The following is a 23,698-nucleotide window of genomic DNA, read 5'->3' as shown; positions in this document are numbered from 1 at the left end:
CTTAAGCTGGAGGTAGAGCACACATGGGGGACCCAGTTGAGGGGGGTCCAACCCCCATCCCCGCCGCTGTGCCCAATACCCCCTTCCTGCCCTCTACCCTCTTATGCGGCGTATGCTACGCCGCGGGTCGGCTAGTTGTTATATAAATGTCAACAATGCTGGTAAAATAATAATTTCTGGCCATTAGATGTATTTGATAGATGTGTGGGCGGGCCACGAGCTCCGGCGGTGAAGTGTAGGAAACTATTTTCATATACCTGTGGTGGTGGCCAACCTATGGCACACGTGTCAGAGGGGGCACTCTCAGTTGGTACACATACCCTTGACTCCACTATTTCAAACGGGTCATTTCAAGGGGCGGGTCACTCACCACCCGGGTTGAAGTTGCAGAGGGGGAGAAAAGGAGCTCATGTGCAGTGGAGGGGTAAAGAAACTCACCTGTCCAGGATCCACCAAGGATGTATGCCACCTGTCCTTCTCCCAGGCGCTCTGTCTCTATGGTTCCAGTTGTCTGGCTACTTATACTGGGGAGGGGGGCGGGAGTACCTGCCAACCTATACTGGTGGGGGAATCTGGCTATCTATGCTGGTGGAGACATCTGGCTACCTATACTGGGGGAATCATCTGGCGACCAATACTATGTGTGTGTGTGTGTGTGTGTGTGTGTGTGTGTGTGTGTACTGGGAGAAACATCTGTAATACCTGTACTGGGGAAGGGGGCACCCCATACTGAGGGGGGGGGGGAATAACTGGCAACCTATACTGGGAGGGTCGTCTAACTACTTATACTGGGGAGGACATCTGGCTACCTATGCTGGTGGAGACATCTTGCAACCTATGCTGGTGAAGGGGAGGGTGTCATCTGTCAAACTATACTGTGATAGGGGTCGCCTGGCTAACTATACTGAATATTTAGGTTAAATTGGCATTTTTCATTCAATAAATAGGTATTGGGTTGCAATATTGGCACTCCATTTTAAATGGATTCACCATCACTGCCCTATGACCTATAGCTCCCAAACGGAAGCCTGAGCATCTGTCAAATTGCTAGTCGGAGTTTGTGCGCTCTCCTTCACCCAAATTACTCCCCTGGTGCCGCCATAGCCGCTAATTGCATTGCAGCTTATGGTACTGGCCAAATGACCAGGCACAGCATGCACCCAGATTGCCTACGTCGCCTATCTGGATGTGTAAAGTTGTGTTTCCTACTAGCCAGGTCTAGGCAAGGAAATATCAAGTTTTTCTACTATCTGTTGCTTTAACAAGTTCAGTCAGTTCATGCAGGGCTACTGCATATTCATCAGCTGACTGAGGATGAACTCAGTCCTTCCTTCTGCAAACCACTCTTTTGTCTGGAGAGTTTGAGCAACTAAGACAATTTCCGACATGTCCGATGTCACTTTCGATCTTTTTGTTGCTAGATTTCTGATAGAAGTGAATGGAAATTGATAATAAAAGATAAGAGAATCGAGCGGAAAAACAAATTGAAACAAGATTGAATGGCAAATTGACTGCAAAACGCATTGTGTATTCCCAGCATAACAGTGAAAGCTCAAGAACAGATAAAAAGCTTAAAGGGAACCTAAACTGAGAAGGATATGGATTTTTCCTTTTAAAATAATACCAGTTGCCTGTCTCTCCTGATGATCCTGTGTCTCTATCTCTAATACTTTTAGCCACAGCCCCTCAACAAGCATGCAGATCAGGTGGTCTGACTGAAGTCAGACTGGATTAGCTGCATGCTTGTTTCAGGTGTGTGATTCAGCCACCACTGTAGCCAATGAGATTAGCAGGATGCCAGGCAGCTGGTATAGTTTAAAAAGAAACATCCAGATCCCTCTCAGTTTAGGTTCCCTTTAAAGTGGACCCAAATTAAAATACAAGATTTCAGAAATAAAATCTATTTTCTAAATTATAACAATAAATAGCAGCCTTTTTTCAGCTGCATGATGACAAATATAAAATATTTTACATTTATTGGAGGAACCCCTCCCTTCCTTTCAAATTGCCGGGACAAAATCCGGCAAACTGATGGAGTAAGTAGTGTCCGGCAATGGAGGAATTGCTAATGGCTGCCACCTGTATAACCCTAGTTATGAAAAGAGAAGGGTGAAAAGCATGCACTGAAATGCTCATAGGCTTGAAGGAGTGCTTATTTATCTTTGTATGTGTCAGAGTGCTGCAACTAAATATTTTTAATTAAAAAATTGTTTGGTTTGGGTCCGCTTTAAGTGAGAGATGGTAAGCTTCTGTTAACATATGTACTAGACATATTATATGTGCAATGAATGTGAGGGTTTGCATCATACAGAGTGGGGTGGGATGTGGGTGGCCTGCTTCATTTATCTTTTCCAAGAAGTCTGTCCCTCCTGCCCCTGACAACATCCTCCTAGTTTTGGAAGCTGCCTTGCCGTGTTGCATAATAATGTATATCTGATTATCTGTAAGCAGTACACTCCTATTTTCAGGCAGCACAGCTGTCTTCACAGACACAAGGTCTCCCCTGCAGGAAATCAGAACAATCAGCAGCCTGAAGAGCTCAGGGCTGCAGTTCAGCTCAGGACAGTTCATGTACAGTCAGATAAACCTGCAGGTGAATATGAAAGTAAACCTATTTACCTTTTCATGCACTTGGACAAAAAAAAAAACAGATTTAGTTTTCAAAAATGATAATGTTAACCTACTGAGACTTTTCACCACTCACTGACTTTATGGTCATGTGTTACAGCATACAGCAGTCTTAACATGTCCATTATTGAGAAACAGAATATAACGTAAAGAATAAAATTGCTTATGTTTTTACAATATTAATTTATGAATTATTTTGTCAATGTTTGCTCATTGTAAGAATTCTCCCCACTCTGATTTACATTCTGTGATTATTCACAGGGGACGATAATTTAGTACTGGCATTACGGCGGAATGTTTGCTTACTGTGTGCCCTGAAGTCAGCAGAAGTAACACCTGGCCTCCCAGAATGCTCTAGGAGGATATTTATGCATAATAAACAGCCTAGGCTACACATCACTGGGAGGGTGATGCTATGCAGCTATATACAGTGGGGTGCGATCAGTTGATTTGGACGCCTATTGTGGCTGGTGTCTCATAGACGCCCATGTAAATGACACTGAGTCAGTGATTGGCGTGCAAAGTGCACCCCATAGTATACAGCTGATTGTATACAGCCAGGGTACTTTGAGTAGATGATCAGCTATTTGTAGCCGATCAACTACTAGTGTGTATTGCCGATTGGCTTCAATATCGGTTGTTTAGATGTCAGGAATAGGAGGGAAGCTTAGGCACTACAATTTTAACTATCAGCACCACTAGATGCCCAATCAAAGCAACAGGGGCTCTTTATGTACTTTACCTGAGAAAATAAATCAATGCTCTGAGTAAGAAAGAGCGGTTAGTGCTGTGTGTTGTCTTTTTACAGATAACTCAGTTCCCATTACTAGATGGAGAAGTGGAAGCAGTAACCCAGACAATGAAACAGTGTGGTTACATATTCTCGGGACTCATTTACACTACGTGGTGTAGAGACTTACAGCACCAATATGCTAAAAAAGACTATAGACTGCCATACTACAGTGGGGTGCGAAAGTTTGGACAACGTTGTTAATCATCATGATTTTCCTGTATAAATCGTTGGTTGTTACGATAAAAAATGTCAGTTAAATATATCATATAGGAGACACACACAGTGATAATTGAGACGTGAAATAAAGTTTATTGGATTTACAGAAAGTGCGCAATTATTGTTTAAATAAAATTTAGGCAGGTGCATAAATGTGGGCACTGTTGTCATTTTATTGATTCCAAAACCTTTAGCACTAATTATTGGAACTCAAATTGGCTTGGTAAGCTCAGTGACCCCTGACCTACATACATAGGTGAATCCAATTATGAGAAAGAGTATTTAACCACTTAAGTACCAGCAGTCTCTGCCCCCTTGAGGACCAGAGACCGCTGGTACAGGAACGCGGAATCCCAACAAAATACAGACGAATCGCCACACATACACGCCGCAACCACCGTCATCGCCGCTCGCTGGGACCCCTAGAACATAGACTCTGCCGTCTCTATGACGGCAGAGCCATGTGAGCCGATCAGGAGCTGCTTTCATTGGCTCCTGACCGTGTCAATCAATGTAAGCCAATGGGATCGGCTTACATTGATAGACATATCCAGAAGCCAATGAAATGGTTCCTGACCGGCTCACATGGCTCTGCCGTCATAGAGACAGGCAGAGCCTGTGAGATGCGGCAGGACTCATCGGGTCTGAGCGACGCGATCGGCGGGGAGCGGTGGAAATGGCAGATGCGCGCAGCGGCAGCTAATTGAGATCTACGTGGGGCCAGCCAGGAGGCCACCAATTAGCGCGGTTCTTAAATGGTTAAGGGGGTAAATTGTAAGTTTCTCTCCTCTTTTAATTTTCTCTGAAGAGCAGCAACATGGGAGTCTAAAAACAACGCTCAAATTACCTGAAGACAAAGATTGTTCACCATCATGGTTTAGGGGAAGGATACTGAAAGCTGTCTCAGAGATTTCAGCTGTCTGTTTCCACAGTTAGGAACATATTGAGGAAATAGAAGACCACAGGCTCAGTTCAAGTTAAGGCTCTAAGTGGTACACCAAGAAAAATCTCGGATAAACAGAAGCAACGAATGGTAAGAACCGTCAGAGTCAACCCACAGACTAGCACCAAAGACCTACAACATCATCTTGCTGCAGATGGAGTCACTGTGCATTGTTCAACCATTCGGCGCACTTTACACAAGGAGATGCTGTATGCAGAGGAAGCCTTTTCTCTGCCCTGAGCACAAACAGAGCCACTTGAAGTATGCTAAAGCACATTTGGACAAGCCAGCTTCATTTTGGAATAAGGTGCTGTGGACTGCTGAAACTAAAATTGAGTTATTTGGGCATAACAAGGGACATTATGCATGGAGGAAAAACAACACAGCATTTCAAGAAAAACACCTGCTACCTACAGTAAAATATGGTGGTGGTTCCATCATGCTGTGTGGCTGTGTGGCCAGTGCAGGGACTGGGGATCTTGTCAAAGTTGAGGGATGCATGGATTCCACTCAGTATCAGCAGATTCTGGAGACCAATGTCCAGGAATCAGTGACAAAGCTGAAGCTGCGCCGAGGCTGGATCTTTCAACAAGACAACGACCCTAAACACTGCTCAAAATCCACTAAGGCATTCATGCAGCGGAACAAGTACAGTGTTCTGGAATGGCCATCTCAGTCCCCAGATCTGAATATAATTGAAAATCTGTGGTGTGAGTTAAAGAGAGCTGTCCCTGCTTGAAAGCCTAAAAACATTAATGAACTAGAGATGTTTTGTAAAAATGAATGGTCCAAAATACCTTCAACCAGAATCCAGACTCTCATTGGAACCAACAAGAAGCGTTTAGAGGCTGTAATTTCTGCACAAGGAGGATCTACTAAATATTGATTTCATTTCTTTTTTGTGGTGCCCAAATTTATACACCCACCTAAATTTGTTTAAACAGTTATTGCACACTTTCTGTAAATGTAATACACTTCATTTCACTTCTAAATTATCACTGTGTGTGGCTCCTATATGACATATTTAACTGACATTTTTTATTGTAACAACCAACGATTTATACAGGAAAATCATGACAATTCGCATCCCACTGTATGTGCAGTATGTGCAGTACCACTGTAAGTTGTACTAAAAAACAGAAGTGAGGTTATGCACCAGGGGCGTTGCTAAGGTCCTAAGAGATCCGGGCACTTTTGGGCACTCCAGATGGAAAATGGGTGTGGTCACGCACCAGAATGTGGGTGTGGTCATGAGTGGAGCCAAATTTACATGAACTTAACAGTGGTCTAAGTAGGCCTGCCCAGAAAAATGTTGCATGATGCCCCCTCTCCATGAATGCAAAAAAAAAAAATAAAAAAAAATGCAGCATAGCACATAAATAGGCAGTGTCACTTAAAGAGAACCAGAGACGAAACACCCTCATGTATTTTATTACATTTAACAGTGGGAACATGACAGTAAACACCTACCCTGATTTTAGTTTAAATCTTCTCTGCTTAATCTGTCTATATAATCAGCTGTGATAAGAATCCCTGACTGAGTCAGTCGAGGTTTGACCTGGAATCATTATAGCTGAGTCACTCTTTTGTGGAGTCTTTTCAAGCCCAAGCCTGCCCCCTCCTGGATCAGATTTCCTGCTTTACATACTGAGAACTCTGATGACATGGGAGGGGCTGCTGCTGCAGGAAAAATCTCTGAAACAGACAAGTGTGGCTGTGTGTTAAGAAACGCGGAAAAGCCGCCGCATGGACGCAAGATGAGGCGGCTGTTTCCGCGGCTGGCATAGCGGAACACGGAGAAACCGCCGCACAGGCCTGCTACTGACAGTCTGACCAGGCGCGGGGAGGCCACCGCATGTGCAGATAGTGGTGCGTCTCACCCCGCGTGCAGGCCAGCAGAGACATTGCAAAGCGTGACTGGTGTGGCTGGGACTGATAGTCCACACAGGTTCAGAATGACGCATGCGCTGCTGAGAGGCAGAGTTTATATGACAGCCAGAAGAAGGTCAGCTGACCAAGCTGGTCAGCTGACATTTCCACCACTTTTCATTGGTCCAGCACTTAGGGGAGGCGCTGGAAGCGCTGATGTATATATACTGGGTGCTGGTCATTTCTCTGGTGTCTGGCATTGTGATCACTACGTGGTAGCACTCAGACCTTGTCAGTATCTGTGTTCTAGCATAGTTTCCAAAGGTGTTGATGATCACGGAGCTCACACCTTAGCGTTAGGAATATTGAACTGTATTATTTGTTATGACCTTCTGCTTGCCTGACTAATCCTCCTGAACTCTGATTCTGTACCTTGCTATTTCTGATATCCTGTTGCAAATCTCTGCTCGTTCCTGGACTCTGTACCTGCCTCCTGATTCTGTACCTCGTTATTCTGATTCTCAGTTGCCTAACCCTGCCTGTTATTGGATTCCGTATCTGCCTTCTGATTCTGTACTTTATCTGTCTGTGTGTTGACGACCTGGCTTGGCCGACCTCAAAAAACTAGCCTTACTTACTGAGGCAGTTCCCAGATCTGTTAGTGACACCCTCTCATTGGTGTCACTCACGCTCTGTCCTTCCCTCATTCTGCTTAGCTCCTCCCCCGGGAGAGTCTAGGCTTACGGAAGGAGCATACTTCTGTGCAGTATTCCTTACTGCCTCTGTACCTACTCCTTAGGTACAGTCCACTAGTGTTACTGTTACACCCAAACACTCACTTCTCTCTCAGGTGTCCAGAGGTTAGAAGATATATCTGATTATCGGTGATACTGCAGATCATCAATAATCGGGTATATTCTGCATTCTCGGTGATACTGCATATCACCGGTAATCAGACCCTCTCTGTGTTACACCGATCGTTACAGAACGCCAGACCAAAATACAAATGGACGCACACACTGACCGTCTGGGCGCACTTGCCACTTCGGTGGACAACATCAACCAAGTGCTGGGTAGTCACAAAACTATGATTGACGCCTTGTCTGGTTCTTTACAAACCCTTCAGACGGCAGTGAATGAGGTGCGATCCCCTCCTAGCTCTGACATACATTTGCCTGTAGCTGAGAAGTTTTCTGGTCACAGATCTGACTTCCGAAATTTTAGAAGTAGAGTGTTATCTTATTTTGAGTTGAGACCTCGATCTTCTGGAACAGTGGCTCAAAGGGTCACATTTATTAAGACTTTGTTATCAGGCGATTCTCAGACGTGGGCGTACAGTTTTCCCACCGGAGACTTAGCCCTCACTTCAGTGGATGAATTTTTCAAAGCTATGGCAGTAATTTACGACGACCCAGACCTTGCTGCGACTTCGGAGTGGAAGCTCAAGCTTTTACGTCAAGGCAAGGGTCCGGTCGAGGATTACGCAGCGGAATTTAGGAGGTGGTCAGTTTCAGCCAGGTGGGACACTTACAGTATGCCCTCTTAGATTGTTTCTTATCGGGACTGTCAGATGAGGTCTCAAATCTCATGTTAAGTCTGCCTGAACCTAAAACAGTCGATGAGGCCATTTCATCGGCCATTCGAGTCGACCGCATGCTACGCTATCAGAAACAGACCCGGGGTAGTAGTCATGTAAAGATGGTGTCCTACGCTGCGCCTCCAGTAACTCCACCTCCTCCCGTCTCGCCTCCACCCGAACCTATGCAAATTGGTCGGTCGGAACTATCCCAAGTGGAGCGAAGACGTAGGATGTCTGAGCAGCTGTGTCTTTACTGCGCAGAAGGGGGTCATAGAGTACGTAATTGTCCCAATAAGTCGGGAACCGCTACCGCCTAGGAGTTGTAGGGGGTAACACCCTAGGCGCACGTGTCTTACCCCTAGAAGATAAACGGTTACTTCTTCCTTGTACTGTTACATGGGAAGATAAAACCGAGGATTCCGAGGCCTTTGTTGATTCAGGCTCTGCAGCAAATTTTATGGATTTCGAATTTGCAAAGAAATTAGGCATTCCGCTCACCCCGGTAAAACCACCCATTCAGGTTACGGCAGTAGATGATTCCCCCCTGCAAAGTAATCATCCGCTGTCTCAGACACCAGAGGTGGAAGTCACTATAGGGGTACTACACAACGAAAAATTACAGTTTTTTGTATTACACATGACCACCTCCACAGTCATCCTTGGCATGCCATGGTTGCATCTTCACTCCCCACAGATCAATTGGACCACTGGGCAGTTAACTAGCTGGCAGTGGCGTAGCTAAGGAGCTGTGGGCCCCGATGCAAGTTTTACAATGGGGCCCCCCAAGCACTCTATACATAACAATTTATACGGCGCACCAAAATCTGCCAATGGCAACTACAGTGTCAGAGGTGCAAGAAGGGGATGGGGAACAGTTTGTTAATGATTACCACTATTCAAAGTATCTACAGAAGTCATTATTATGAGCATAGGACCAATAGAGAGCTAATTCTGTAGTTAAGGGAGGGCCCTTCGGGGCCCCTCTGGCCCAAGTGCCCCGATGCGGTCGCTACCTCTGCACCCCCTATTGCTACGCCCCTGCTAGCTGGTCAACTCATTGTTTCCAGCAGTGTTTAGGGAAGGTGACATTGGGCCAGACCAGGATTCATTTGCAGGGGGTACCAGTACAATATTCCGAGTATTCAGATGTGTTCTGTCCCAAGGCTGCTGATAAGTTACCTCCACATTGCCCGTTTGATTGCCCCATCGATCTCCGATCTGATTGTATGCCCCCAAGGGGTCATCTCTACAATTTGTCTGGGCCAGAGAAAGTGGCCATGCAGGAGTACATTCGTGAGAATTTAGCCAAAGGGTTCATTCGCCCCTCTCGGTCGCCCGCTGGCGCAGGGTTCTTTTTTGTTAAGAAAAAAGACGGAGGCCTGCGGCCATGCATAGATTACTGGGGCCTGAATAAAATCACAGTGAAGAATCGCTACCCTTTGCCTCTGATAGATGACCTGTTTACACAAGTTACCAACGCTAAGATCTTTTCGAAATTAGATTTACGGGGTGCATACAACCTGGTGCGGATCAGAAAAGGCGATGAATGGAAGACGGCCTTTAACACGCCCGACGGGCATTACGAGTACTTAGTGATGCCCTCCGGGCTGTGTAACGCCCCGGCCATCTTCCAGGAATTAATCAATGAGGTATTCAGGGAGGTGTTGGGCAAATTCGTGTTAGTATACCTGGATGATATACTTATTTTTTTAAACAACCTCTCTGAGCACAGGTCACATGTCAAATTTGTATTGGACAAACTCAGACAAAACATGCTTTACGCTAAATTGGAGAAATGCATCTTCGAGGTGACATCTGTCACCCTTTTAGGGTACATAATTTCCACCTCTGGCCTGTCTATGGACCCTGCCAAGGTCTCTGCTGTGCTGGAATGGCCTCAACCTGTGGGGTTAAAATCTCTTCAGAGATTCTTAGGCTTTGCCAATTACTATAGAAGGTTCATAAAGGGGTACTCCACTGTCATTGCACCCCTCACTAGTCTCACTAAAAAAGGGGCAGATACTACCCACTGGTCTCCAGAAGCTCTGCAAGCATTCTCCACGTTAAAAGACTTGTTTTGCTCTGCACCCATCCTAAGACACGTTGACACTTCCTACCCCTTTATTGTTGAGGTGGACGCCTCGGAGGTCGGGGTAGGGGCTGTGCTGTATCAGCGATCAGGGTTGCAGGGTAGATTACGCCCATGTGCCTATTTTTCTCGTAGGTTCTCTCCGGCAGAGAGAAACTACGACATAGGCAACAGGGAGCTCCTGGCCATCAAGTTGGCCTTTGAAGAATAGCGTCATTGGTTGGAAGGAGCAGAACATACGATCACAGTTTACACTGATCACAAAAATTCAGAATACATCGAGGGAGCTAAGAGATTAAGCCCCCTTCAGGCTCGATGGTCTTTGTTCTTCTCGAGGTTCAGATTTATAATTACGTACACTCCAGGTAGCAAGAACATTAAGGCAGATGCCCTGTCCAGATGCTTTGAGCCAGAGACAGCACAGCCCTCTACCCCAGAGACCATTGTCCCACAAAGACTGGTACTAGCAACAACTGAGACATGGAAAGACTGGACGGAGACGTTAGGGCCCTTTCAGCAGGACGTCCCGGAGGGGAAGCCTGAAGGGGTTATGTTTATACCACTGCCATTCCGCCTTCAGATCTTACAGATGTTCCATTCACACAAAAATGCGGGACACCCTGGGGCCTCCAGAACACAGGATCTTGTTGCCAGGTGCGCTTGGTGGCCTTCTCTGGCAACGGATTGCAAGGAGTATGTTAGAGAGTGTGTGGTGTGTGCAAAAAGTAAGCCCTCCCAGCTGGCACCTGTGGGAACGTTGCAGCCCTTGCCCACCCCGAATGAGCCGTGGACACACCTGTCCATGGATTTTGTGGGTGAGCTTCCCAGGTCTGAGGGCATGTCGGTCATTTGGGTGGTAGTCGACCGCTTTAGTAAAATGGCCCATTTTGTGCCCTTGAAAGGACTCCCCTCGGTCCAGGAGTTGGCCGATTTGTTCATCATCCACGTTTTCCGATTGCATGGCATTCTGGAAAACATTGTGTCAGATCGGGGAGTCCAATTTGTTTTGAGATTTTGGCGGGCATTTTGTCACCAAATGGGCATGTTCATTTTCATCGGGCTACCACCCACAGACCAATGGTCAGACTGAGAGAGTCAACCAATCATTGGAACAATTTTTGAGGTGTTACGTTGCAGAAGCGCAAAATGATTGGGTCAAGTTTTTGCCCTTTGCAGAATTTGCGCACAATAATTTGAAAAGTTCTTCCACGGGATTCTGTCCATTTCAGATAGTTACTGGGAAGCTGCCCAAATTTTCCCCATTGCCAATCGCTTCCACTCCGTTTCCAGCTCCGGAGGCCTGGCAAAAGTCATTTAAGGACGTGTGGTGGATCGTGAAAAATAATTTGGAGAAGGTGTTTCAAAGTCAGAAAGGTCAAGCTGACAAAAAACGTTCCTTAGAGTGGAAGTTTCAACCAGGAGACTTAGTCTGGGTGTCCACACGTCACTTGACCTTGAAACAGCCTTCAGCCAAGTTGGGGCCCAGGTTTGTGGGTCCATTTCCAGTAACTAGAAAGATCAACAATGTTACTTATGCCATCGATCTTCCTGCCAGTATGCGTGGCGTAAGATCTTTTCATGTGTCTCTGCTTAAGCCAGCAGTCCATGTGGGTCCCACTCCTCCTCCTCCTGTGATGATAGATGACTAACCTAAGTACGAGGTAGAGAACATTTTAGACTCACGCATAGTTCAGAACTCAGTACAATATCTGGTTCATTGGAAAGGGTATGGTATTGAGGAGAGATCATGGGTACCTGAATGTCGCATGCATGCTGACAAACTGAGAAGGGAATTCCACGCTTTACATCCTGAGAAGCCTGGAAGGAGCTGTCCGGAGTCCACTCCTCAGGGGGGGGGTACTGTGAAGAAACGCGGAAAAGCCGCCGCATGGACGCTAGAGATGAGCGTAATGACCTAATTACGATTTTGCGAAATTTCTCGTAATTAGTGTAATTACGATTATGGCCGTAAGTACATAATCGTAATGAAGAAGGATTTCGCGAAATTTCGCGTAAGCGTAATTTTTCGCGTAATTTTCGCATTACAGTGGGTTCATGCCGTAATTTCGCATTAAACGCTACCGTAATTTCGCGTTAAACCGTAACGCTCCGTATAATATAAAAAAGCCGCCGACTTTAAGGGTTAATAGCAAAGTCCCCTTAAATGCTAAGAGCCTCAAATTTGGAGAATATATTAAGGAGATCAGGAGGAATAAGAGGAAAAAAATTTTTTTCAAAAAGACCTTATAGTTTTTGAGAAAATCGATGTTAAAGTTTCAAAGTAAAAATGTATACATTTAAAAACCCGCCGACTTTAACGGTTAATAGCAAAGCCTGCTTAAAGTTTAGGAACACCAAATTCCTAGGGTATATTAAGGGGATCAGTGGGAATAAGAGGAAACATTTTTTTTTCAAAAAGACCTTATAGTTTTTGAGAAAATCGATTTTTAAGTTTCAAGGGCGAAAATGTCTTTTAAATTCGGAAAATGTCAGTTTTTTTTGCACAGGTAACAATAGTGTATTATTTTCATAGATTCCCCCAAGTGGGAAGAGTTTTACTTACTTCGTTCTGAGTGTGGGAAATATAAAAAAAAAACGACGTGGGGTCCCCCCTCCCAGACCTCTTTAACCCCTTGTCCCCCATGCAGGCTGGGATAGCCAGAATGCGGAGCACCGGCCGCGTGGGGCTCCGCTCCCTGACTATACCAGCCCGCATGGTCCATGGATTGGGGGGTCTCGGAAGGGGAGGGGCAGCCAAGCTTTCCCCTCCCCCTCCGAGCCCTTGTCCAATCCAAGGACAAGGGGCTCTTCTCCACCTCCGATGGGCGGTGGAGGTGGAGGCCGCGATTTCCTGGGGGGGAGGTTCATGGTGGAATCTGGGAGTCCCCTTTAAAAAGGGGTCCCCCAGATGCCCACCCCCCCTCCCAGGAGAAATGAGTATAGAGGTACTTGTACCCCTTACCCATTTCCTTTAAGAGTTAAAAGTAAATAAACACACAGACACTTAGAAAAAGTATTTTAATTGAACAAAAAACATAACCACGAAAAAAGTCCTTTAATATTCTTAATTAACCATTAATACTTACCTGTCCCTTTAAAAGCCAGTTCCCACGCAATATCCTCGGAAATATACTAAACAGTTACAATATAACAAAGTTATTACACTGTAACAACTTTGTTACATTGTAACTACGCCGCACCCGACGCCACTCGCCGCTCAGCCGCCGCACCCGCACGCACCCGACAGAGCTCTGAGCTATATAGCTCAGAGCTCCCTAAGCATCTTTGTATTTGGGCTCCAAGGAGCCCCATTGGTCCTTAGCAGACCAATGGGGTTCCTTTAAATCAGAAGGAACCCCATTGGTCTGCTAAGGACCAATGGGGCTCCTTGGAGCCCAAATACAAAGATGCTTACAGAGCTCTGAGCTATATAGCTCAGAGCTCTGTCGGGTGCGTGCGGGACGCTAAGTCCCCGCCGGCTCCCGCTGCCTTCCCCGCCTCTCCCACATGTCACCCACATGTCACCCACATGTGGGTGACATGTGGGTGACAGATGTGGGCGGGGTGGACAGCGGGAGCCGGCGGGGACTTAGCGTCCCGCACGCACCCGACAGAGCTCTGAGCTATATAGCTCAGAGCTCTGTAAGCATCTTTGTATTTGGGCTCCAAGGAGCCCCATTGGTCCTTAGCAGACCAATGGGGTTCCTTCTGATTTAAAGGAACCCCATTGGTCTGCTAAGGACCAATGGGGCTCCTTGGAGCCCAAATACAAAGATGCTTAGGGAGCTCTGAGCTATATAGCTCAGAGCTCTGTCGGGTGCGTGCGGGTGCGGCGGCTGAGCGGCGAGTGGCGTCGGGTGCGGCGTAGTTACAATGTAACAAAGTTGTTACATTGTAATAACTTTGTTATATTGTAACTGTTTAGTATATTTCCGAGGATATTGCGTGGGAACTGGCTTTTAAAGGGACAGGTAAGTATTAATGGTTAATTAAGAATATTAAAGGACTTTTTTCGTGGTTATGTTTTTTGTTCAATTAAAATACTTTTTCTAAGTGTCTGTGTGTTTATTTACTTTTAACTCTTAAAGGAAATGGGTAAGGGGTACAAGTACCTCTATACTCATTTCTCCTGGGAGGGGGGGTGGGCATCTGGGGGACCCCTTTTTAAAGGGGACTCCCAGATTCCACCATGAACCTCCCCCCCAGGAAATCGCGGCCTCCACCTCCACCGCCCATCGGAGGTGGAGAAGAGCCCCTTGTCCTTGGATTGGACAAGGGCTCGGAGGGGGAGGGGAAAGCTTGGCTGCCCCTCCCCTTCCGAGACCCCCCCCAATCCATGGACCATGCGGGCTGGTATAGTCAGGGTGCGGAGCCCCACGCGGCCGGTGCTCCGCATTCTGGCTATCCCAGCCTGCATGGGGGACAAGGGGTTAAAGAGGTCTGGGAGGGGGGACCCCACGTCGTTTTTTTTTATATTTCCCACACTCAGAACGAAGTAAGTAAAACTCTTCCCACTTGGGGGAATCTATGAAAATAATACACTATTGTTACCTGTGCAAAAAAAACTGACATTTTCCGAATTTAAAAGACATTTTCGCCCTTGAAACTTAAAAATCGATTTTCTCAAAAACTATAAGGTCTTTTTGAAAAAAAATTTTTTCCTCTTATTCCCACTGATCCCCTTAATATACCCTGGGAATTTGGTGTTCCTAAACTTTAAGCAGGCTTTGCTATTAACCGTTAAAGTCGGCGGGTTTTTAAATGTTTACATTTTTCCTTTGAAACTTTAACATCGATTTTCTCAAAAACTATAAGGTCTTTTTGAAAAAAATTTTTTTCCTCTTATTCCTCCTGATCTCCTTAATATATTCTCCAAATTTGAGGCTCTTAGCATTTAAGGGGGCTTTGCTATTAACCCTTAAAGTCGGCGGCTTTTTTAGATTATACGGAGCGTTACGGTTTAACGCGAAATTACGGTAGCGTTTAATGCGAAATTACGGCATGAACGAAACGCGAAATTTCGCATTGAAAATTACGCTTACGGTATTTTCAATTACGATTTTAATGGCAATTACGCTACCGCAATTTCGCATCGTAATCGCGAATTTCGCATGCATAATTATAGTAATGCGAAATTTCGAAAATTTCAGCTCAACTCTAATGGACGCAGGATGAGGCGGCTGTTTCCGCGGCTGGCATAGCGGAACGCGGAGAAACCGCCGCGTCTGACGCAGCGGTTTGCGTGCACAGGCCTGCTACTAACAGTCTGACCAGGCGCAGGGAGGCCACCGCATGTGCAGATAGCGGTGCGTCTCACCCCACGTGCAGGCCAGCAGAGACATTGCAAAGCGTGACTGGTGTGGCTGGGACTGATAGTCCACACAGGTTCAGAATGACGCGCGCGCGCGCTGAGAGGCAGAGTTTATATGACAGCCAGAAGAAGGTCAGCTGACCAAGCTGGTCAGCTGACATTTCCACCACTTTTCATTGGTCCAGCACTTAGGGGAGGCGCTGGAAGCGCTGATGTATATATACTGGATGCTGGTCATTTCTCTGGTGTCTGGCGTTGCAATCACTACATGGTAGCACTCAGACCTTGTCAGTATCTGTGTTCTAGCATAGTTTCCAAAGGTGTTGATGATCACGGAGCTCACACCTTAGCGTTAGGAATATTGAACTGTATTATTTGTTATGACCTTCTGCTTGCCTGACTAATCCTCCTGAACTCTGATTCTGTACCTTGCTATTTCTGATATCCTGTTGCCAATCTCTGCTCGTTCCTGGACTCTGTACCTGCCTCCTGATTCTGTACCTCGTTATTCTGATTCTCAGTTGCCTAACCCTGCCTGTTATTGGATTCCGTATCTGACTTCTGATTCTGTACTTTGTGGCCTGGTGCACACCAAAAACCGCTAGCAGATCCGCAAAATGCTAGCAGATTTTGAAACGCTTTTTCTTCTTTTTCTGTCGCGTTTCAGCTAGCGTTTTGCGGTTTTGTGTAGCGGTTTTGGTGTAGTAGATTTCATGTATTGTTACAGTAAAGCTGTTACTGAACAACTACTGTAACAAAAAACGCCTGGCAAACTGCTCCGAAGTGCCGTTTTTCAGAGCGGTTTGCGGTTTTCCTATACTTAACATTGAGGCAGAAACGCCTCCGCAATCCAAAATCTGCAGCAGCCCGGGAGTATGCGTTTCTGCAAAACGCCTCCCGCTCTGGTGTGCACCAGCCCATTGAAATACATTACCCTAGCGGATCCGCACCCGCAAGTGGATCGCAAACCGCAGCGGAAACGCTCCGGTGTGCACTAGGCCTATCTGTCTGTGTGTTGACGACCTGGCTTGGCTGAACTCGAGAACTAGCCTTACTGTTAGAGGCAGTTCCCAGATCTGTTAGTGACACCCTCTCATTGGTGTCACTCACGCTCTGTCCTTCCCACATTCTGCTTAGCTTCTCCCCGGGAGAGTCTAGGCTTACGGAAGGAGCATACTTCTGTGCAGTATTCCTTACTGCCTCTGTACCTACTCCTTAGGTACAGTCCACTAGTGTTACTGTTACACCCAAACACTCACTTCTCTCTCAGGTGTCCAGAGGTTAGAAGATATATCTAATTATCGGTGATACTGCAGATCATCAATAATCGGGTATATTCTGCATTCTCGGTGATACTGCAGATCACCGGTAATCAGACCCTCTCTGTGTTACACCGATCGTTACACTGTGTGATCTGTGTGCTCTGTCTGTGCAGCCAGTCATCATTATTATCTATACTGTATGCAGTTTCATTACTATGAGAGACACTTCCTACAGGCAGCCACACAGCATACCAGAATATGAAGTTGAAAGCGCACAGATGAAATGCTGCAGCAGCAGCCCTGCTTGTCTATAGTCTCATAGAGGCTAGACAGCACATCCAGAACACCTCATAACCTGAAAGCAGAAGGCATATGAGCCGGCGGCCATATTGGATATTTCCTGGAGCAATAATGGATAAAAAGCACTCAAAAAGGCACACCAGAGTGGCAAAATTATCGGGTAGAGCTTTTATTCTTTACAAGCTATCAACTGATATGTTTAATTTTTTGTAAATCGTTCATCTCTGGTTCCCTTTAAACATAACTAGGCAGAGATACCTGGCTTCTGTGCTGGCTGGTCTGGCTTTCTGCTGGGCGAGGTGGCCTGCTGCCAGTCCCCCCATATCATTCCCTAACCTTCTAGTGGAACCCCTCCCATGATCCCATAGGCCTCCTATTGAGGCACCACAACTCCCAACATTCCCCCATAGAAGAACCACAGCTCTCTGCATGCCTCCATAAAGGCATCACAGTGCCCAGCATGGAACCACAGAACCCAGTATGCCCACATAGAGGCACCACAGTGCCCAGCATACTGCCGATTGATGCACCACAGCTCCCAGGATACCCGCCATTGAGGCACCACAGCTGACTCTGTCTGAGGGACATCCAGGGCGCCCCAGAATAGATCAGGGGCATGTGCCACTGATCTTTGGTGCTAACAACGCCCCTGTTAATGTCCTGTGGCAAACGCAAGCCTTTATTAGATCAAATAAAACCAGTATCAACGAGTAGATGACATGTTTCAGGCACACAATGGTGCTTAATCAGAGCACAAGTTAAAAATTGGAAGTGTGGCAAATATATACAATACACCACACCTCTTCCCCAATGAAAAAAACACCCACATAGGGGTGTGTCATTGAAAGAGAGAGAACAACCTCCCTAAATAGACATACAATCATATAGGTTAAACAAATGAAATAAGGAACGTAAGCTGTATTATTGTACAGTTTAGTGTGAAGTGTCTCTTCAGCCTGCTCACATCAGGTTGAAGATTCCGGGCCATCTCCACTAGAACCTCAAGCCTCAAGGCACAGAAACACATTCTTCTCCCTTTGCTGTCAAACTCCTGAACTCACTCCGCACTTTCCCGCCCCCCTTTTTTACCCCCCCCCCCCCCCCAGGTTGTTGCTGCTCCTTGTTCCTTGTTATTGATGTCCTGTTTCCAGTTGATGGACTGCTTACCTGCTACTTGCTGTATTGATTATTGTAATTGCTTCCTCCTCTAAGTCTTATATGATCCCTGTATGCACCTAAACTAATACGTAGTAGGGATGCTCGTTCTGATTATTGATCGGAAAATTGCATTTACGCATCTGAATTTGGAAATCAGTAATACAAGTGCAGTAGGCGGATTTTCGGGACATTACCAATGACCCGAAACATTGATTTTCTCAAAAACTACAAGGTCTTTTTGAAAGATTTTTTTTCTCTTGTTCCCACTCTTCTGCTTAACCAGTTCGGCCTTTCTGAACGAGCTTTCTCGTCCAGAAAGGCACTGCTGCTTTCAATGCGTGGTTTGCGCGATCGGGCGCACCCGCCGCCCCCCGCCAGCCCCCCGATCAGTGAATGGGAATATAATTCCCATTCACCGATCTAACTTCCCCGCAGAAATACCGACGCTTTCTCTCCAGAGAGCGCGGTATTTCTGCCCCCAGGAAACAACTCCTCTGAATTTTGGTACCTGGATGCGAGATCGTTCGCATCCAGGACTTTTCTCACTGTGGCCATCTTGTGGCCAAATAGTAAACTGCACCCACATACATTTTTAATTAAAGAATTTGCTTATTTTACATGTAAAATAAGCAGTTTCTCTCCCACACCAAAAATTACCCACATACATTTTTTATTAAAAAAAAAAATTAAAAAAATACAATAAAAAAAAACAAAACAACATAAATAGTTACCCAAGGGTCTAAACTTTTTAAATCTGCATGTCAAGAGAGTATGTTATTATATTATTTAAAATTATAAGCTTATAAATAGTGATGGACGCAAATTGAAAAAATGCACCTTTATTTCTAAATGAAATATCGGCACCATAAATTGTGATAGGGACATCGTTTAAATGGTGTAATTAACGGGATAGATGGGCAAATAAAATACATGGGTTTTAATTACGGTAGCGTATATTAATTTCAAACTATAATGGCCAAAAACTGAGAAATAATGAATTTTTTTCATTTCTTTCTTAATCTTCCTGTTAAAATGGATTTAGAAAAAAATAATTCTTAGCAAAATGTACTACCCAAAGAAAGCCTAATTAGTGGCGGAAAAAACAAGATATAGATCAATTCATTGTGATAAGTAGCAATAAAGTTATAGGCGAATGAATGGGAGGTGAACGTTGCTCGGATGCATGAGATTTTCGGCACTGCGGCGCTGAACCGGTTAACATACCCTGAAAATGTTATGCTTCTAGCACCTACAGGGGCATTGCTATTAACGGCTAATTTCGGCAACCATTGACTGTAATGTAAAATGCGGAAATGCGGAACAAGAGGAAATTTCAAGAAAGACCTTGTAGTTCTTGAGAAAATCAATGTTAAAGTCGGCGGAAATTTCCACGGAAGCGAAAATTGCCAATTCCGACCATCCCTAATTCCTAGTACTACCTGTTGAACTTGGAGACTAAATAATTCTGCAGTGATTTACAAACAATGTGTGAGGGACTTACCTTCGGGATCCAGTGACGCGGCTGTCTCTGCCAAGAGTGGGTCGCGTCCTGGCACTTCCGCATGTCGGCGGCCATCCTCCACTGGTGATGCGCGCACTGGGGATCGCTCTGCGCATACTGGTGGGCGGATGTCTCGCTCCTCTCGGCCGCAGTATGGTCTGAGGTGGCGACAGAGAGAGTGTCAGCTGACAGGATAGTCGGCTGACACTTAGGCAGGGGTTTATTTTTATAAATATAATGGATGCTGACCCTGGCTGGGATTGAACCTTGGTCTCTCACGTCGGAGGCGATGTCCTTAACCAGTGCTATAGCTGACACACAGTCAGGGTGTTTTGATGGTCAGTACTGGTTAGTCAGCTGACATGCATTGCCACCTGTGTCAGCTGATCTCTCTGTCAGCTGACACTTAAACAGGATTAATGCCTGCGTGTGATTAGCTGTTGTGTGCATGTGGCTGGCCATGGATTGGATGCTGTCAGTATTTCAACCTTGCTGTGACAGTTGCATGTTGCCCATGATAGCTCTAGATTGCTGGTTGCTTGGTGCCCTGTACTGCGCTGTCGTATTATATTGGATTGCCTGGATTTTGACCTCTGCCTGTTATTGGACCTTCCTTGTCTGCAGCCTGAACCGACCTCTTGCCTGGATTATCGTTACGACTGTTTGGTGCCTGGTTTGACCTCTGATACGTTTTTGACCTCTCGTTGCCTAGCGCGCCTGTGCTGCAATATATCTGATCACCCGTGTATGACCCTGGACTGCTGCTGGACATTGCTAACTCTGAATCCTTGTTTGGCATGAAAGTTTATTTGCTCACCCTGCATTCAGCTCCAATACCTTGCACACTAAAAGGCCTGGGTGTAACCAAAGTCGGGTAGGTGTTGTCACCAGGGCCGGCCCTAGACTTTTTGCCGCCTGAGGCAAATTTAGGAGAAAATTGCTGCAGCCTCCCCCCCTCCTGTCCGTGGGTGCGGGGGGGCCGGCCGCCAAGCCGGAGGGGTAGCGGGCAGGTCGGGGGTATTGGGCCTAGCGGTGGGGAGGGGGGTCGGACCCCCCCTCCCTCGCCTGGGTCCCCCGATCTGCGCTCCCCTCCAGCTGTAATTAGGAAGCAGCCGCTTGCAGATCGTAAGAGGCACGGGCGGGGAGGACTCACCTTATCCGCGTTCCATCGTGCGCTCCACTGACGTCACTTCCTGCATCGCCGTCCACTTACAATACAGTGGGCGGCGATGCAGGAAGTGACGTCAGTGGAGCGCTCGCTGGAACACGGAAAAGGTGAGTCCTCCCTGCCCGTTGCCTCTTAGGCTCTGCAAGCGGCTGCTTCCTAATTACAGCTGGAGGGGAGAGCAGATCGGGGGACCCAGGCGAGGGGTGGGGGGTCTGACCCCCCTCCCCACCGCTAGTCCCAATACCCCCGACCTGCCCGCTACCCCTCCGGCTCGGCGGCCGCCCCCCCCCCCCCCCTGCCGCCCCTAGAAGTTTGCCGCCTGAGGCAAATGTTTCACCCCGCCTCATGAGCGGGCCGGCCATGGTTGTCACCTCACCTCTTGTTCAAGAGGGGACGCGCCACATAGGGTGAAGCGTGTGGAATTAGATTGGGGCATTGGAGATGATGCGTGGGTGGATATTCCTACAGGCCTGATACACTGATTCTGCAGTGGTCATGCTGATCCATTTAGTGTAACTGGAAGGAGACAACACTGCACCAGGGAGTATAACAGATGCCTATGCAGTGGTGTAGCAATATGGGATGCAGAGGTTGCGACCGCACTGGGGCCCTTGGACAAAAGGGGCCTACTAGGGACCCTTCCTCAACCACAGTGTTAGCTCTTTAATGGTGCAATGCTGGTAATAATCACTTCTATATATGCTTTGAATAGTGGTAACCATTAACAAACTGTTCTCCTTACACCTCTCATATTGTGGATGTCCTTGGCAGGTATTGTTGCACTATATGAATTGTTATGCATAGAATGCTTCGGGGGCCCAAATCTAAAACTTGCACTGGGGCCCAAAAGCCTGTGGCTATGCATAGTGGTATGATGTACGGAATCTTGAACAACAAGTTTGAAGAAAGCCTCTGGTGTTGCAATTGGAAGGAAGTACAAACTGACCTTCTCTAAGTACCCCTGTGTGCTCACTGCTTTGAGACATCTGCCCAAACTGGACCATATAAATATGAGTATCTAATACAACCAAATTGTCTGATTTTGCCCCTGCTAGCTTCATTAGCTAATTTCTTTGCATTTGAAAGCATACTGTATAATCACTGATTTGTACAGCTGCTATCAGGGCCGGTTTAAGCAACAATGGGGCCCCAGGGCAAAATAAACCTGCCCCCCCCCCCCCCCCCCCAACAGATACCCCCGAGCAAAAATTGGCATTAAGGGACCTTTTTTGCAGCTGGTATAGTCAGGGTTTGAAGCCCCAATCGGTCGGAGCTCCACATTCTGGCTATCCCAGCCTGCATGGGGGACAAGGGGTTAAAAAGTTTCAGGAGGGGGGACCCCACATAATTTAATAAAAAAAAATTCCCACACTCTAAACATAAAAAAAATTGGGAAAATAGGAAAAAAATGCCAGGGATCTTCATACAGCCATATTGCGGCTGTATAGCGATCCCTGGCCAAAGCACTGCGGCTGCATATGGACTCCCTGGAAGCCCCGTCAGGAAATTTATTGCGCTTTCGTTTGATGCATGTAAAATTACACTACTGTTAGGTTTCCTACTAAAAGTGACATTTACCGCATTTAAAAGCATACTTTTTTTCCTTCGAAACTTTAAAATCGATTTTCTCAAAAACTATAAGGTCTTTTTAAAAAATGTTTTTTTCCTCTTATCCTCAATGATCTCCTTAACATATCCTGCAAATTTAGGGTTTCTAGCATTTAAGGTGGATTTGCTATTAACCATTAAAGTCGGCTGGATTTTAAATGTGTATTTTTTTTCCTTTGAAACTTTAAAATTGATTGTCTCAAAAACTATAAGGTCAATTTGAAAAAAATGTTTTTTTCCTCTTGTAGCCACTGGGGGCCCCTACAAGCTCTGGGGCCCTGGGGCAGCTGCCTCCTTTGCCTCTATGGTAGCGCCGGCCCTGGCTGCTATATCAGTAACTTAAAACAAATTGCCTTACTTATTTCCACATTTCTATTGCACAACTCATCCTTGGCGTTTTCCCATTCTTGCACAAATCACACTGCTGAGTCAAAGGCCTGTTTCACTGTCCAGACACCAACTGCCCAATGATGGTAAAGAGTCACTTATGCCTATTGCACAAGAGAGGTGTGAGCTCGGACCAAGCAGCACCTGCCTTAGGGTCCATTCACATGATCACATCTAAAACCGCAAAACCATTTTGTGGGAGTGATTTTCCGCGATTAACGTAGAAAAATCACTGGATACTGCAGCGTTTTCGAAGAGATCGCGATTAGCGGTGCTATGCATGCTAATTGCGATCGCTAATCACCGGTAAACCGCTGCATGTAACACGTTTGCGGTTAACGCTAACCGCAAACGTGGCAGTGAGAACACTGCCATAGTGTTACTTGTGCTAGCGGTTTATAAAAACCACTAGCGGTTTGCATTGAGTGGGAATCGTGCGATTCCTGCTCAGGTGCGAACGGACCCTCATAGTGGCTGCAGAAATGTCTAGTGACACATTTAGAGGCATCCCTGTTTCTCTCGAGCAATAGTAATACTTATCCCAGCTATTTCTGCCTATATTTATCCATTTTTTTTTTCATTTGTGATTCTGCGTTTTGCATTCTTTAGGCTCTGAATCTTCTTTTGTTTGTTTGCCTTTTAATGCAAATTTTTACATTGCCATTTCTCCCTGCATACCGATTAAGTTAGTTTAGGTGAAACTGTATGTAATTAAAGAGGGATAAAAACATTAAATACAAATGTTTTTCTTTTTATTACCCATACAGTTACCATATTTACTTTTGTGCACTAGTAGTATTGTCTGTCTACAAATTACAAGCTTCCAAAGTACAGTTTATCTGCTCTGAAAGCTGCCATTGCATTTTACTGCATAGCTGCTGTATTT

The 23,698-nt window shown here is 46.1% G+C and overlaps 1 protein-coding gene across 2 annotated transcripts in view; it reads left to right on the top strand.

Annotated features, from left to right (window-relative positions):
- The window catches only part of LOC137570506 (G-protein coupled receptor 35-like), a 93,069-nt gene that overhangs the window by 23,453 nt on the left and 45,918 nt on the right, over positions 1-23,698 (top strand). Inside the window, exon 1 of one of the 2 annotated variants that reach the window (XM_068279185.1) lies at positions 20,481-20,523. The exons of the other annotated variant lie outside the window; for it this stretch is intronic. The gene's annotated coding sequence lies outside the window, so the exon portion shown is untranslated. Of the gene's footprint in view, positions 1-20,480; positions 20,524-23,698 lie in introns of those variants that run through there. 2 annotated transcript variants of the gene reach the window in all.

This window comes from Hyperolius riggenbachi, chromosome 4 (genome assembly GCF_040937935.1).
Source record: "Hyperolius riggenbachi isolate aHypRig1 chromosome 4, aHypRig1.pri, whole genome shotgun sequence".
In the NCBI taxonomy this organism is placed as follows: Eukaryota; Metazoa; Chordata; class Amphibia; order Anura; family Hyperoliidae; genus Hyperolius; species Hyperolius riggenbachi.
The sequence above is the reverse complement of the archived record's forward strand: the minus strand, read 5'-3'. Positions and strand labels throughout refer to the sequence as shown.